A 17,704-nucleotide genomic window follows, 5' to 3' on the forward strand; every position below is an offset into this window, starting at 1 on the left:
CTCTTGGTCAAACTACAGTTTGGATTAATAGTAATATTACACATTAAGATTGGACACCCCTTTGTTAAGGGCCTTAAAGTAGTTTAATAAGAGTTGGCTGGTGGCAGTGATAACTACCTTATAGTCCAGGCAAAAGGGGGCATAGCAAGTAAACCTGTGCCAGCCTTTCCCAGGTGTGTGTTTGTGTGTGTGTGTGTGTGTGTGTGTGTGTGTGTGTGTGTGTGTGTGTGTGTGTGTGTGTGTATGTGTATAAATCAAATCTCAAATTGTGTGTGTGTGTGTCAGCTAATTGGGCAGGGACACAAAGCACTTGTTGGACAGAGAGGGTGCTAGAGGTCTTGGTTTGGCCACTCAGCTGAAATCTCAACTCTATAGCTGTGCCGATGGGGAGTCTTACTGGGGATCTGGCGATAGAGGGAGAAACCAGCCTCAGATTGACTGTCATCTCTGTGTGGTCTTAAGGGAAATTGCACTTTATTGTGTGTGTACTTGTCATCCTTACAGTGTGTACATCCTCTACTGCTGCCAGTTGTGAGGATTGAGGCTCCTTGATTACTGGGCCAGTGCTGGGTAATAAAGCCTGGGAGAGAGTTACATTTCAATTGGTGGGCAGTGGTGGGATATCCACATCTCATATTAATTGTTAGGCAGTGGTGCGATAGCCACATCACATATTAATTGGTTGGCAGTTTATATCTACATATTAGGATTCAGTGGTATGGATATTGAATTCCTGTAGCCTGTAAACAGTGGTCACTAAGGAAGGTGTTTGTACTCTCAATCAGCCACACAGTAAACATTCACAGTTTCATATCAAAACTGTTTTATTTATTTATTTATTTGCTAGTTTAGTTAGTCAGGGAGAGCAGGCAAGGATGTCAACAGAGGAGTATGACAAGCTGACAAGGAGCCAGTTGGCTGAGATGTGCCAGGCTAAAGGACTGGTGCATGCCAACCTGACTAAAGCAGAAACTATTGCAGCTTCGGGCACAGCTGCATCACAGACCAGCAATCAGGAGGACAACCAGACTGGCCTTGGAGATATACAACTCTCAGAAAATGGACAGTTCAACCTTTCCACAGAGGAGTTAAAAATCCATCTGGAGTTAAACTGACTTGAACTGGAGGCCAAATGTTTGGAAACAGAAGCAGCAGAGAGGCTGAGATGTCTGGAGGCTGAGAAAATTGAGAAACTGAGATGTCTGGAGGATGAGGAAAATGAGAAATTGTGACATCTGGAAGCTGAAGAGAATGAGAGGCAAAGGCAACATAAGAAGGAGATGCTGACTCTTCACCAAGGTCATGGAGGTAATGGGAAAGGGAGTAACCGAACCCCAGAAGCCACAAAGGTCAGTAAATGTCTTCCACAATTTACAGAGAGTGATAATTCTAACAGTTTTATTCATGTGTTTGAAAGGGTATGTAAACAGTATAATGCTGACCAAAGGCTCTGGGTATGGTTCCTGACCCCCTTCCTGCGTAGTAAAGCTGTAACTGCTATTTCTAAATTGTCTGATACTGATTGCTTAGATTATAATACTGTTAAAAACTGTCTTTTAAAGTGTTTTAAGTTAACATGAAGAGCTTAGAGGAAAAAGTTTCGGAAGCATAGACGCAAGGCAAATGAAAGTGTGTGTGAATATATTGCTGAACTAAGCACTTATTTTCATAAGTGAGTGAGTGGGTGTCAGGTCACCACTTTTGAAGGGCTGGCAGACATTTTGGTGAGGGAACAAGCCCTTAGCACTTTGAGGAGATGAGAATCTGGTTAGCAGATAGAGAATGTAACACAGCAGATGAGTTGGGGAAAAAGGGAGCCCTATACCTAACAACCAGGGCATCACTACACAGGAAAGGGATACTCAGTGCTGCTCATGGGTCTAATGTAATCCATGGTGGGCAGCCTGGACTGCCCAAACAGAGTCAACCAGTAGCAGGGGAAGCCACTATTCCAGGTACATATCCAGGAACAAGGGCTAAATGTTTCAAATGCAACCAGTGGGTTCATGTAGCATACAAATATCCATGGAGGCAAGGTGGGGAACAAAAAGTGGGACAGCCAGTAAGTGGGAATGACAGAATGCCAGCAGTAAGTTGTCTCAATACAACAAGGGTACCAAACTACCACAAGAGGTTATATCCTATCTTAGTAAATGGGAAAGATGCCACTGCTAAGAGAGACACAGCCTCTGACCTAACCATTGTGAAGCCTGCAATGATTAAAGAGGAGCACTTCTTGCTTGGGCAGTCTACTCCAATCAGAGCTTTAGGAGGGGAACCCATTCCAAATACCTTTGGGTAGGGTTTGCCTTGACTGGGAGGGTGGAAAAGGAAGCCAGCAAGTAGGTATGTTTGAGGATATCCCTTCAGATGTCCTGAGAGGGAATGATTTTGATAATGCAGTACCTTGTGTGCATGCAGTGACATGCAGTCAGGCTTGGAGACAGGCACGTGGGTCTGGTAGCCTGGGGGAGACCCAAACAGACTGCAGACTTGAAGCCAGGACTGGTGTGGTGGTTACTTCAGGGAGGGAGCTACCCTTTAGCAGTGAGACTGAAGGTGAGCCACAGCTGCTTGTGGGTACTGATGTTCCCTTGGACAAAGAGACTGCAAGGGCAGAGGTGAGTAGTAGTACCCAGGCTGACAGTAAGGCACCACTGTCAGAGGATACCAGACTTCTTGTGGAAGGGGAGCTGGGAAGGGTTACCAAGAAAGAGTTGAGACAGGCTCAGCTCTCAGACCTTACATTATAAGGCCTGAGGGAGGTCGCTAGTGAGGCACCTGATTCTCAAGTGATAGGAGAATCTGTTTACTGGACACAGGGTTACTGTATAGAGAGTGGACCCCTGAGGGAAGGCTAGAGTATGAGAATACAGTAGTTGTTAGTGCCTAGAACCTACCATCTTGCACTTCTAGCCATAGCCCATGATATTCCCTTTGCAGGTTATATGGGTATAAAGTGTACAAAGAGACATATTATGCAGAACTTTTATTGGCCTGGGATTTCCAGAGATGTAACAGGGTACTGCAGGACCTGTGAGCTGTGTGAAAAGGTAGGCAAAGCAGGAGACAAGGTGAAAGCACCTTTGATGCCTTTGCCTTTGATTGAGAAGCTATTTCAGAGTGTAGCTATGGATATTGTGGAGCCTCTGAGCACCCCAAGTTCCAGATACTGTGATGCAATGGCATTGTCCTCCATTGAGGCAGAAAAGGTGGCAAATGCTTTGTTAGCGATTTTCAGCAGGGTAGGTTTCCAAAAAGAAATACTGAGTGACAGAGATGCCAATTTTATGTCAGACCTGCCGGCTTGTCTGTGGAAGCACTGTGTGGTGAAGCACCTAAAGACCACCTCCTACCATCCCCAGACTAATGGTCTGGTTGAGTTTAAACTCTACACTAAAGACCATGTTACAGACATTTGCAGACCAGTTTAAGAGGGAGTGGGACAAATATTTGTCCCATCTGTTGTTTGCTTACAGGGAGGTGCCCCAGGAATCCACAGATTTTCACCCTTTGCATTGCTGTATGGGCATAGGGTGACGGGACCTCTAAATTTGATTCAAGATGAGTGGGAGGGTGAGTGTGACTCCCACAAGGAGTCTGTTGTGGCATATGTCCTAAATCTCAGGACAAGGGTCAGGGAGCTCATGGGCTTGGCCTAGGAGAACCTGGCAGAAGCCAAACACAGAAAAAGGTCTGGTATGACAGGAATGCTCAAGCTATAGAGTATGCTGTAGGGCAGCAGATAATGGATCTCATTCCTGTCAGACACAACAAGCTGCAGACAACTTGAAGTGGTAAGGAAGGTCAGTGATATTAACTACATGGTAGAACTGGTAGGCAGGAGGCAGGGGCACAAATTGTACCATGTTAACATGATGAAACCTTACCATGATAGAGAGCCCCTTGTGCTGAGTATTTGCAGTGGATGGCATGAGGAATGTGAGGGGGATCTGGTGACTGATCTCCTCAGTGACGCTCAGACTGACACCTCAGTGGAAGGGGTAGCAGTGTCCCAGCAGCTGTCCCCTACCCAGGATCCAGAAATTGGAGCAGTGTTACAGGAGTTTGGGGACATGTTCACTGGGAAACCAAGGTGGACCCACCTAGTGCAGCACCATGTAGATACAGGACCCCAAAGGCATATTAAGCAGGACCCTTATAGGGTGCCTGAGAGAGTCAAACAAACTCTGCGGGAGAAGATACAGGAAATGTTTGAACAAGGGGTAATTCAGGAGTCCAGCAGTCCCTGTGCCTCCCCAGTGGTGCTGGTACAAATGAAGGATGGCAGCACCAGGTTCTATGTGGACTACAGTCAATAAATATTCACACAGAGTCAGTTGTTTACCCCATGCCTAGGACAGATGAAGCCCTATAGCAGCTGGGTGGGGCTAAATATCTAACCACTATTGATCTTATAAAAGGGTTACTGGCAGGTGCCCTTGACTCCCAGTGCTAGACAGAGGTCAGCCTTTATGACTCCTTTTGGCTCATATAAGTTGACAGAGATACCCTTTGGGATGAAAAATGCCCCAGCGACTTACTAGTGGCTGGTAGATCATATCCTAGTAGGTGCAGAAGATTTCTTCCTTGCTTACCTGGATGATATTACCATCTAAAGTCATTCCTGGCAAGAGCACCTTTAGCATGTCAGGGGGGTGTTCGGCAGACTACAGAGGGCAGGGTTGACTATTATGCCCAATAAATGTCAGGTGGGTATGGCAGAGATCTCCTACCTGGGACATAGAGTGGGGAGTGGTAACATCAGGCCAGAACCTGCCAAGTGGAAGCCATTCAGGCATGGCCTGCCCCATTACCAAATAGCAGGTAAAGGCATTCTTAGGGACAGCAGGGTACTACAGAAAGTTTGTCCTCAATTATAGTACCATAGCTGCTCCCCTCACAGACCTGACAAGGAAAAACAGGCCAGATAAGGTAGTGAGGACCCTAACATGTGAGCAGACACTGAAGAAACTTAAAGGAGCTTTGGGGTGACCTTTGTATTACCCAGTACAGATTACAGCAAAGAATTTGTTGTGCAGGTGGATGCGTCAAACCATGGGGTGGGGGTTGTACTCAGCCAGGTTTCCTCAGAGGGAGAAGAGCACCCAGTGGTACATCTCAGCTGTAGGCTCCAACCCAGGGAGGAATGCTATGCAGCTGTAGAAAAGGAATGTCTAGCCATAGTGTGGGCACTGCAGAAACTTTAGCCTTATCCATATGATAGGAAGTCCACTGTAGTTACAGACCACAATCCCTTAACATGGCTATATCAAGCCAGCCAGCAAAATGCCAAGATACTAAGGTGGAGCCTAGGGTTGCAGGCATATGATATGATATAATATGATATGATATGACAGTGCAGCACTGCAGTGGGTTAGCAATGTTAATACAGATGGGCTCTCAAGACAGAGAATGAGGTAAGGTATTCCTAGGTAGGCTCAACCCTCTCAAGCAGTTTCCCAAGGGTCACTTGAGAAACAAGCTTGAGTTTTTGGTGGGGAGAGAAATGCCACAAAAGGAAATATTGCTTGCCCAGCTCGCTGGATTTTTGTAAATAATTATATGCCATCTGTGACTATCAACACGGTTCATATGATTGTGTTACCAGTGTATTAGAACTGTATGTTATGTGTATATGAAACTGCTGGTACAGAAGTGTGTGTAAGTACTGAGCTTAAAGATGTACCCACAGTGTATCCTACAGGAAGAGAACAGAAATGTATATACACTATTGTAGCTGTGTAAATGTATGTATTCTTAGTAGTAGAAACTGGAACATAAAAGGTTAACCTGCAAAACTTTAGGAAATAGTTGAAATTAAATTGTTTTATAACCACATAATAGCAGAGATGGTTTAGATGCAGCAAGAAGACATGATGTCTAAAACTAGGGAGCCTTCTGCTTTGTTTTGTAAGTGTTTTATTGTTTTATGTCTTCCAGCAGTTGCAGACATCTGAAGGCTATGTATTTTCACAGGGAGATGCTAAATGCTAGCAGTTTCTAGCAATGGTTATTGAGCCTGGGAACTGAAATCAGGTGGCAAAACGTGATGTCGTGCTGCAATTATCCCAGCAGTAATATCTGATAGTAATTCAAGAACTTGAAGAAGAATTGAAGAAACTGGACAAAGGGGGAGGGTGGTCCTTATGGAACAGTGGGACTACTCAGCTAAAATGTTGGAAATTCTCAATAACAATGCACGCTATTCAGTGGTATCCAAAAATGAAGTGAACGTTTCTTATAGAAGGATTGACCTTATGCTAGAAGACAATTTAATGCAGGGTCTCATTGATACAGAATTATACCAATTTCTAAAGGTTTGTAACCCAGTTATTCCAGCCATCTTTGGAATTCCAAAAATACACAAGGACATTGAAAATCCACCCCTGAGACCTATAGTCACATCCAGGGGTTCAAAAACACAACCAATGGCTATTTTTGTTGATGAAAAGGTTAAGAAGTTTCACAAAAAATATAATCATATCCTTATTGACTCTTGGGATTTTTTGAATAAAATTGGAAAATCAGAATTTTCAGCGAACTCTGTATTTTTGACCATTGATGTCAGAGATCTGTTTTCAGTCATTCCCCATGACATCAGAATGGATTGGTTTGAACAGATGATTACAGATTTTGGGTTTCTAACAGCTGATGAATACAGGTTAGTGCTGGAAAATATGGAAGCAGTTTTAAAGTACAATTATATATATTTTCAGGGAGATATTTACCATCAATTACATCGGGTAGCTATGGGCTCCTCATGTGCACCTTTATATGCCAATATAGTCATGCTGTATTGGGAGCAACAGTTTGTGCTTAGATCCCACTTTTCACCTTACATTCGGGAATAGTATAGATTTTTGGATGACATATTTATAGTGTGTGGGGAGTGAAGATTTGATACCCAAATTTATGAATTATTTGAACCACACTACAAATTTTTTGGAGTTTACTTATAAGATCGATGCCGATGAGGCCCATTATTTAGATGTAAAAATATCAAAAGATAAACAGAATAAAATGTATAAGTCCAACACATTTCGAAAGAAATGCTTCTCCAACTCATATTTACACAATGATAGTGATCATCCATCATTTTTAAAAAATAACATCATAAAAGGCCAGATGGTACGTATTGCCCGGATGACATCTGATAGAGTTGAATTTTTGAAATAAATGGATTTTGTCCATCAGTTATTTAGGGAAAGAGGGTACCCTGACATGGTTATAGATCCTATAAAAGAGAGTATCATCCAGTGATGGGGTAATACATACAAGCCACTTTTGAATAGTGGAATTATGCAGAGAACTAGGGAAGAGAACACTAGACTTGGTAAAGAACAAAGCATTGATCCTAACCCATACTTGAAAGTGACATATCATAATACTGGATGTGTTAAAAGATGTATTAATACCGTATGGAATATGTTTAAGAGAATACCTTCTAATGTTGAAAGTTTTTCTAAACCCCTGAGAATGAGTTTTAGGAGAAATAAGAATCTTAAAGAAATGTGTGAACAGAAGAGGGTAGAGATGTTTAATGGAACTAGCACTAAATTGGGTACATTTAAATGTGGGAGATGCAGACAATGCACACATATAGCTGGAAAAAAAAATTATACATTCCTGGCATTAAATATTTGTTGAAAGCCAAGACATATGCAAGTTGCTATACAAAGGGGGTAGTTTATCTTGCCTACTGTATAGTATGCTGGGCATACTATATAGGCAAGATGGAACAATGTCTCAGGCAACGAATCTATGAACATATAAGGGATTTAAATAAGAAAAATGAATACAAATTAGTATGCCACCAAGTGGAATTTAAGTTTTGGGTGCTGGAAGAAGTAACACCGAATGAGAGAGGGGGTGACTGGGAAACAAAATTAGAGTTTTGTGAGTTGATTTGGCAACTTAGGCTAGATGCGGTACATCATCCAGGTCTTAATGACCATTTATCCATCACCCCAATTCTCAAACTGAAAGCAGCTGATCCAAAAAAGCAGAGATAATTGATTTATTTTAATATATTTTTATATCTTATTTAATATTGTGTATGTATAATATATTATTTTATATTTATTAAATGAATGTATAAATATATATTAACATGCCTTAACACAAGGTTTTTATGGCAGTAAAGTGTGCATATTTAAATTGATTTAATTATATATGTGATTATATATGTGTTTATATATACATTCTTAAGATTGTGTACACAGGGAACTTGGAATTTAAATAATAATGACTAATTAATTAGCCCTGTATAACAGCCAATGAACTGAGTTTCTTTGGAATGAGAGGTATATTTAAATGGTTTTAAGTTTCTTTGTATTGATTCTGATGAAGTCCCTGGTCATGAGATGAAAGCGCTTAATCCTTGAATTGCACCAACTTTTGAATAAACTTATGAAGCGAATTGCTGTGGATTGGAATTTTACTGTTTGTATCCTTGTGGACAGCCTCTATTGGAAGACAGCCTAGTTTTGGTATAGTGGTGAAATGTTTTTTCTTTTAGTAATTCAAGAACTCTCTGAGAGAGTGACCGGACATTTTGGATTTTGTTTTTGACCTGACAGCATCCGCTGGAAACATCTACTCATCACATCTGTCTTGCCTTGCTGTAAGTAAGTAAGTTAACTAGGATACAGTAATTTATTTTAGATTCTGTAAGGAATATAGTAAAGATTTGTTTAGATGTTTTCTGTATTTATTTGAGACTGTTCTGCAATGTTGTTTTAAATATTTCCTGTGATTTTGAACTCTGAACTTCATGTGATGATTGACTAAGTATTTCCTTGTTCTTTTACTATTTATTATGAAACATATTTAAAACTAACTTTGTGGCTATTTGTGAGAGATATTAAAGCTCTCAGAGTACTTGCATATCTATTTGGTGACACTGTGCAGGGCACTCCTAATAGCCTTGCTCTTGGTCAAACTACCATTTGGATTAATAGTAACATTACACAGTAAGAGTGGACACCCATTTGTTAAGGGCCTTAATGTAGCTGATAAAGAGTCGGCTGGTGGCAGTGATAACTACCTTATAGTCTGGGCAAAAGGGGACATATCTAGTAAACCTGTGCCAGCCTTTCCCAGGTGTTTGTGTGTTTGTGTATAAATCAAATCTCAAAGTGTGTGTGAGTTATCTACTTGGGCTGGGACACAAAGCACTGGTTGGACAGAAAGGGTACTGTAGGTCTTGGTTTGGCCACTTAGCCGAGATCTCATTTCTATAGCTGTGCCAGGGGGGAGTTTTATTGGCGATCTGCAGAAAGAGGGAGAAACTAGCTCCAGACTGACTGTGGTCTCTGTGTGCTCTTAAGGGAAATTGCACTTTACTGTGTGTACATTCCCCACTGTTGCCAGTGGTGAGGATTGAGGCTCCTTGATTACTGGCTCAGTGCTGAGGTGTCACACTTCATTTGGTGGGTATTGGTGGGATATCCACATCACATCCCTCACAGCCTCCACATGTGTCTTCAAAACACACAGCATCTGAGATGCACACCACCCCTGAGGTGTTCCTACCCCACCACAGGGGAGAAACATGCAGTCCATGTCCATGTCAGACTCCAGCTGTGATGCAGTCACATTGATATTTATTGCATTGTGCAATGCAATTTATCATGGATAGTAGCCATGGAGAGGGTATGGGTGATTGTAGGACACATATAATGTGGTTGCACAAGGGTAAATACTGCAGTATGTGCAGACTGATAAAGTCCACATGATGACATGTAAATAATCCCTATGCAAATGAGCAGCATGGCTTATGTAAATGATGGCTCTCAAAATGTAAGACTGATTTAGAATTGTATATAACTGGCACACTGTGCCATAATGTATACCTATTTTGAACACCAGGATTTAATAATGTGATTGAAGTTAGTAGTAGCAGCAGCAGTAGCACAACATGTGTTGGCCAATAGTGTTGAAGCCAGTGCTACGGTGTTTCTCATTGTGGTCACCCACACCAGTGAAGGAGATACAAAGATCATAAAGGACTTAGCCTGTGTCACCCACAAACAGAATCAGAAGAGGTGTAATATGTTCATTCCTGTAGTTACTAAGGTATGCAGAACCATAACCATCTTAGCTAGAGACCTTTCAGTGACATATAGGAAACTCTTTTGGAGTATCACAGGCATCAGCCTCTGGAATACTACACCAGCTCCTAGCATGTGGAGGAGCAGAGGTTGTTTTATTGGGACAGCAGAGGAGATCTCTAGCACCATAAGGATATTTTATAACATAGCCCAGTTTCTGAGGTTCTGGGAGTTATAGATTGTACATGTGTTGCTATCAATGCCTCAGTTGGTTCAGAGGACCTGCAGCATATCAACAGGGAGGGTTTCCTTTGCCTTTACTGCTAGGTGGTCTGCATCACCCAGGATATTATTCATAAGGTAATAAGCAAAAAATATATAGCCTCAGGCAATAAAACAACCAGAGCAAAAAGAAGCAAATGAGAAAATAATAGTAGCATTGGATGCAGCACAGCAGAATATCCAATTTATTGTAAGAAAGTCTTTCAAGGGTTCACCTCTTCATCAGACTTAGATAAAAATGACTTAAAACAACCACATTAAATAGTACTCCAATTGACATTAATTACTTCAATTAAAAACAATTAAATTATTTGAAGCCATATTTAACATTTTTAAATATCACAGCCTACATAAACTAAAAACACTAGTGTCTCCACTGTCTCGCTTTCAGGAAAGGTTTAATGTAGACCATATTATTCAAACCAGGCGCTTTATCAGCGCGCACTAACATAATCCATTTTTGTTCGACCGCCTCGTAATATTCCTCATGTGTCCTCCCCTTTTCCTGACTGCAAGTATTTCCAAGACCATAAACTTAAACATACGCTCACTACCTTTATTCTTGGTATGCATAGCCAAGGCACTACTTTCCTTTTTATTTCTTATATCCCTCATATGTTCAAGTATCCTGTCTTTGAACTGTCGATTAGTCATGCCAATATAATATGAAAAACATTTGACACAACTCAAATATATTACATTGACTGTTTTACAGTCAGCATAATGAGAAGGCTCTATTCTGAAGCCTACCTTAGGGTGTACAAAGTTAGTACCTGTGTGTATATATGCACAGACAGTACATCTCCTGCATGTATATGTACCTACTCTATCTGATCTAAGAGCAGTCCTATTTAAACTAGATTTATAACAAAGTAAACTTGAGAATAACTTTGACATATGACAGTAATATAAACATGATCTGCGATGTCATTAATAAGAACTGGATATACTCTCTACTTTGGATGGGTTGAAGGAGATAGTAGGAGACAATCCTAAGTTTAGCTTTCGAAATAACAAGACCCTAAAGAACCATCTTTGTTATAAATCTAGTTTAAATAGGACTACCCTTAGATCAGATAGAGTAGGTACATATACATGCAGGAGTTGTACTGCCTGTGCATATATACACACAGGTACTAACTTTGTACACCCTAAGCTAGGCTTCAGAATAGAGCCTTCTCATTATGCTGACTGTAAAACAGTCAATGTAATATATTTGAGTTATTGTATCATATGTTTTTCATATTATATTGGCATGACTAATCGACAGTTCAAAGACAGGATACTTGAACATATGAGGGATATAAGAAATAAAAAGCAAAGTAGTGCCTTGGCTATGCATACCAAGAATGAAGGTAGTGAGCGTATGTTTAAGTTTATGGTCTTGGAAATACTTGCAGTCAGGAAAAGGGGAGGACACATGAGGAATATTACGAGGCGGTCGAACAAAAATGGATTATGTTAGTGCGCGCTGATAAAGCGCCTGGTTTGAATAATATGGTCTACATCAAACCTTTCCTGAAAGCGAGACAGTTGAGACACTAGTGTTTTTGGTTTATGTATGCTGTGATGTTTTGAAATGTTAAGTATGGCTTTAAACAATTTGTTTTTAATTGAAGTAATTAATGTCAATTGGAGTACTATTTAATGTGGTTGTTTTATGTCATTTTTATCTAAGTCTGATGAAGAGGTGAACCCTTGAAAAACTTTCTTACAATAAATTGGATATTCTGCTGTTACATCCAGTGCTTCTGTTTTTTCTTATTATTCATAACGTGCCTGGGTGTCACCCAGGCAATTCATGTGATTCACATGTTTGGCAGATACCTGACCTGTTTCAAAGATTTCTGCAAAGTGACTTTGCACAGGGTCATTTGGTACTTAGATGCACACATATGCTAGATAGGTCTACACACAAAGGTGCCATGCAAGCAGGGTGCAGACCACATATAATATGTTTTGTTGTGTGTTGCAAGTGATGCCAGCTATGCCGTGGAACTCTAGGTTATAACTCTCATGCGCAACCTCCAGACCATGCAGGAAATGGCCTGTAACACAGCCAGTGTGGAATGTGAAACATGGAGGCTAATGTGTTTGAACTACTGAAGGGATGCTTCTGAGGTCTGAAAAACTCAGAACTGCCTCTCAGCAACATTGTTGCTGTGTGGGCTATGCTGCACAACATGGCATTGCATAAACAAATAAAGATGCAGGTTGACATCTTGACATGTTGGTGCATACCAACCATAGCAGCAGCAGAAGGGCAGGGTTGACATTTAACAGAGAAACTGCTAAAACAGGACCATGTCTTTGACAGAGGTAGGTGCAACACTGGCAAAAGGGTGACATCTGGTGAACAACCATGGGATATGACATAGACAACACAGAGTGAAATTATATATGCATTATCACACTGAGGCTATACAGGACAGTGCCTGGACTGGCTACAATGTGTATCAGACATAACTATACGTTTAGGGAGTAGGAAGGGGCACAGTTGTGATTTCTTGCACAGAGTGGGAGAATATGGTGAAAGTGACTGCAACACTAAAATATCTGGGAGGGTCAGGGGAAGTGAATATGGTAGCTACATGTTAGGTGAGGTTGTGGGGAGTCAGAGATCACATCTTCATTTGGGGGAGTTGAACTGCTACAACATGACCATTGTGGTATCTAATGTGTTGGTTTGCAGTGCCACAGCTAGATGTGGTCTGTGACAGAGAAGGAGAGAACTCTGGGACCATGCTTTGCATCCTGATGGAGCATCCCATGTGGTAAGCCTGATGAGAAGCATTGTCCATGACATGAACAGGATGACTGGCTGTATAGCCACAGCTGACAGAGAAGGAGTAGGACTAAGGGATCACATATGAGCAGCTTGGTAAGGTATTCCAGGGGATGATCTAGTGAAGCACCATTGCTCATGACCTGGAGGATGCCCATGAACTGAGGTGGCAGACCATGCGGTCACAAATGACAGTGGTACTGTATCAACAATTGTTTGATTAATTTGATTTGGAACAGCCTGCATTTTTGTCAATAAACATTGTCAATGTTTTCACATAAACCTCCTGTCCATTTCCCATTGACAACTACATTATCAAGAAGATAAACATACCAATATATATAGTATGTCCCTGGGCTACAGTCAGTCCTACAACCCTCACCTTCTTCTCACTAGATGACACCATCAGTGAACTGACTTCATTACAATGAAGCCTTATCTTTCCCAAATCATTCAAACTTCTCAGTAACACAGGTAGTCCAGACTTCACATTCTCCTACAGTGTAAAGTAATAATATGCAAAGAAACTTACCAAAATGTTACCATTATTCTCCTCCTTGTAATGCCATTAATATTCCCTTATTTCTTCTTACCATTTCTACATCACAAGCATTAACAAATACAGTGTTAAAGGACATCAGTGCTACATACCTTTCTTCAATGTGACTTCCCTGAACAGCATCCAATTAACTTCCACCTTCAATCTAAGATTTCTATACAATACCACAAAGTTCATACCATTAGAAACTTATGAACAGAACAGCAAATCAAAGAAACAAACTCCATCTTCAAATCCATTAATGCCACCTTAGGGCCTCTTACCCTAGTACTCATCATCCAGGCCATATGACCTGTAACCAGCCTCTGTTATTTTCAGATAACTACCCTGAAAAAAAACTGCCTGTTCATTTTGGACCAACTTCCCCATGGCAACCTCCTTCATTGTTATTTAAACCATCTTGTAAATTCTGCATCCCAATTAATTAAAAAAATGGCCTGCAATTTCTCATATTCCCTCTTCCCTTCTCCCTTTTAGGTAACATGATTGTGACAATCTTCCACCACTGGCTACAGAAACCAAGCTCCTTAAAGTACTCTCTCAAACAAAAGCTTCTACACTTATATCACCTTTTTTGACAATCTTGCACAAATCAGTTGGAAAAACATTTTACTCACTGGCTCCTGAACAGGCCTTCCCATTTCCACCTCTGGAAGAGTGACCTCTCTTTCCTGCATGACCATTACCACCATATCAAATAATGTCACTTTAAAACCACTCACTCACAACTAACTTTTTCACTATCCATCCTCTCCATATAACCTCTCAAGGAAATCTTGTGAACAGTTTTCCACATCCTCTTTCTGGGATACCTTCATTCCGTCTGCTCTCCTAGTACCTTCCAGCTCTATCAAACATTTCACTATCAGCTTCCATACAATAAACTTTCCCCCGCCTCTCCATCGGTCCATTTTATATCCCACCTCCTCATGAAGTTCTGCTTCCATCTTCCCTGGTTGCTTACTCATGATCTGATTCTTGGGCAATGGACTCGTAAAGTGTGACAGGATTACGGTTCAACCGGTCAAAAAGTGAGGTAGGGCTCTTGTGTTGACTGGCTGGATACATGTCATTCAGATGATAATGATTCTTATTCTGCATTAGACACTCCCTCCTCCTCTTACCATCTTATTATAACCCCTGTCCTCTAAGAATTCTATATTACATTGTGTTTTGGAATACTCTTGAACTTTACATAGATGAGATCATAATACCTTATCCTTAGCATTTCAACTGACTGGATGTGATGTATCTTCCTTTTCTAGTACAGAGCAGAAATATTCTTTAACTAGGTATTCCTATTTCACCTTTCTCCTATGCCCCACACTTTTTTCAAAATGTATTTATTTTCTCCTTTGTTTTGTCTGGATTATTTATGTTGGGCAAGTTTTTATCTTTCATTTTGACTGTATTTGATCGCCTTTTCTCAGCTTGGGCCTGTGCTCTTCTGACTGCCTTCCTCAAGCTTTAATTGGTATTGTTGCCTACCTTCAGTATTCTGCACTTCTTATAATTTCCAGCTGTTATGCATTTTCCTTGACCCTTACATAACTTCATTTGAGACCAGTGATAGAAATTGTCTTCTTTTTGGTTTGCCTGTTTATTTCACGCAAAGGCTTATTGCTTTTTTGTTGGCTTTCTTGTGTTCCCATTACTCTTCCACAATACTGTTTTTACCTGTTTGCTAGAACATACCAGTGTCACTGACACATTTTGTCAAACTATGCCCTCCTACGGTGAAAAACTATAATTTTTGATTGGCTTGGCTCTGTAAAGACACAGAATAATGAATAACAGGTATCTGGAATGTGCTACTACAAGTATATGCATATAAAAGGACACACACACACACACACACACACACACACACACACACACACACACACACACACACACACATATATATATATATATATATATATAGATAGATAGATAGATACAGATATAAATAGACAGGTAGACAGACAGTTTTTTAAACATGTATTTAAACTGTTAACTGAACTGGTCATTCTTAGACCCTTCCTAGATATGATCCAGGCTGTAAGGACAGAGGTAAATGCAACTGTGAATAATTTAAGAATAATTTAATATAATAGCCCCACTGGCATGTTTTTTGAGGCAGAAAAAAGTTGTAGCATATGGAGAAAACCCACAATGACAAAGGGAGAACAAGCAAAATTTCATACACACAGTACCTCTGGCTCAAGACTATAACCCGGGCCCTGGTACTGTGAGGCAGAGATATTAACAATACGTCACACTGCTACACAAAGACAGACAGACAGCAGGGACTTAGCTAGTTAGACAGACAGAAAGACAAATAGGTAGGAGGATATATATTTATGCGTAAGATAATGTGTAGCAAACTTCTTTTTAAAGACACTTAGATGTTTCTCTTCATCTCTTCAGTTAGGTTGCACATCTTCCATTTTCTTAGTCTGAAAGACATCAAAAGCTGAAATAAAAGTAAGTTAGGTTACAACTAAAAGAATAAAGTATGACAATGTAACTTAAGGGATACTTGCATAAAAACTAAATCATCATTCATTAACTTTTGTGAGACATGCAGTTGTAACTGTAACCCACTCCTACAGTGTTTAAACAATAGATGTTTGTCATTAAATTGCCTTCACATCCCATTCTCACAAATGCAGGTACACATATTAAAACTATGGAACGGTCCTATACCACAACACAAGTAATGTGCTATATTCACTCTTCACTCTTTCCAACCCAAATATATGGTCGGAGAGAAAACAGCTTGTAAACGGTTTGGACTGAATATGTTTTTGAAACTTAATTTCACATTGATTCTGATATATTTGCATTTGTAATAAACAATATAATAATAATAAAAATAATTGATGCAGTGTGTAAAATTAACCATGTAGTTTATTAAAATGAGAAGATAAAATGGTTTTGCCTATAATTGTTAACATGTGAACGTGCTCAGCATATCCATAATTTTGTTTTCCATTGTAATAAATGAGCTGTCTATTTCAGCACTCCAGCATTTTATTATTATTATTATTATTATTTTCCCTTTTATGGTACTCTGGTTGTTTCACTTTTCATTTTTTGTTTTTGGATATTTACGTTTTACTTTTCTTCTAACCCTCTTCTGTTTTGCTGTATACAAAAACTGAAAAGTATAATCTATTAAAAGAAAAAAAGTAGAAAGAATGAGTTCTGAGTACCAGTAAAAGGCACACGTACTGTGACATAACTACAAATGTTGAAGGTTGTATGACTGAACCCATATTAGAGACCTAGGAAAGTAACTGCTTTTATCCTACTACGTAAGTCAACGGCACTATCTGAAACATTGGTATTGTACTCTCTTCCATGTTCGCTAGCCATAACTGACTTCTACAGTGACCTCTTGAACAGTCACAACTATCCACAAAGCTTATTAGCCTTTCTTCCATATAACCCATGCACTTACCTGCACACACACACACACACACACACACACACACACACACACACACACACACACACACACACACACACACACACACACACTCTTCATAACTTATGCAAAATTTAGGTATTGCAGCAGTGTGATATAAAAGATGGCATTAACAAACTTCAACAATATCAGCATTAACTGTTGCAAAATGATTCCCTATACATTTGAAGTAAAAGCATCCAAAAGCTAGAGTTTATAACAGGCATCAGATGCTATGATATTGCCTGTGATATTTTCATATAAGATGATACTGATTATAAATAATATAAAGTGTAAAACAGCACCTTGAGCTTAACTATTTCACATCGAAATTTGATAAATATTATGGTAGTACTGGTCACAGACAGTGAAGATGGCAGATATGTGACGCCCTGATTGGACCAGCCAAAAAATGCTCACGTTTAATCCTTTTTTCTCTATTTTAAAAAGCAAAGAAGGTCTATTTGGTAAACTTTGATATATAAGCCGTGAATGCTTTTTTGTCATCCATTCATTCATAGTGTATCCATTGGAAGAGAAATGAACTTTTACAGTCAATAACCTTATCCTTC

Source organism: Protopterus annectens, chromosome 15.part0 (assembly GCF_019279795.1).
Source record: "Protopterus annectens isolate FY-2018-M chromosome 15.part0, PAN1.0, whole genome shotgun sequence".
Classification (NCBI taxonomy): Eukaryota; Metazoa; Chordata; order Ceratodontiformes; family Protopteridae; genus Protopterus; species Protopterus annectens.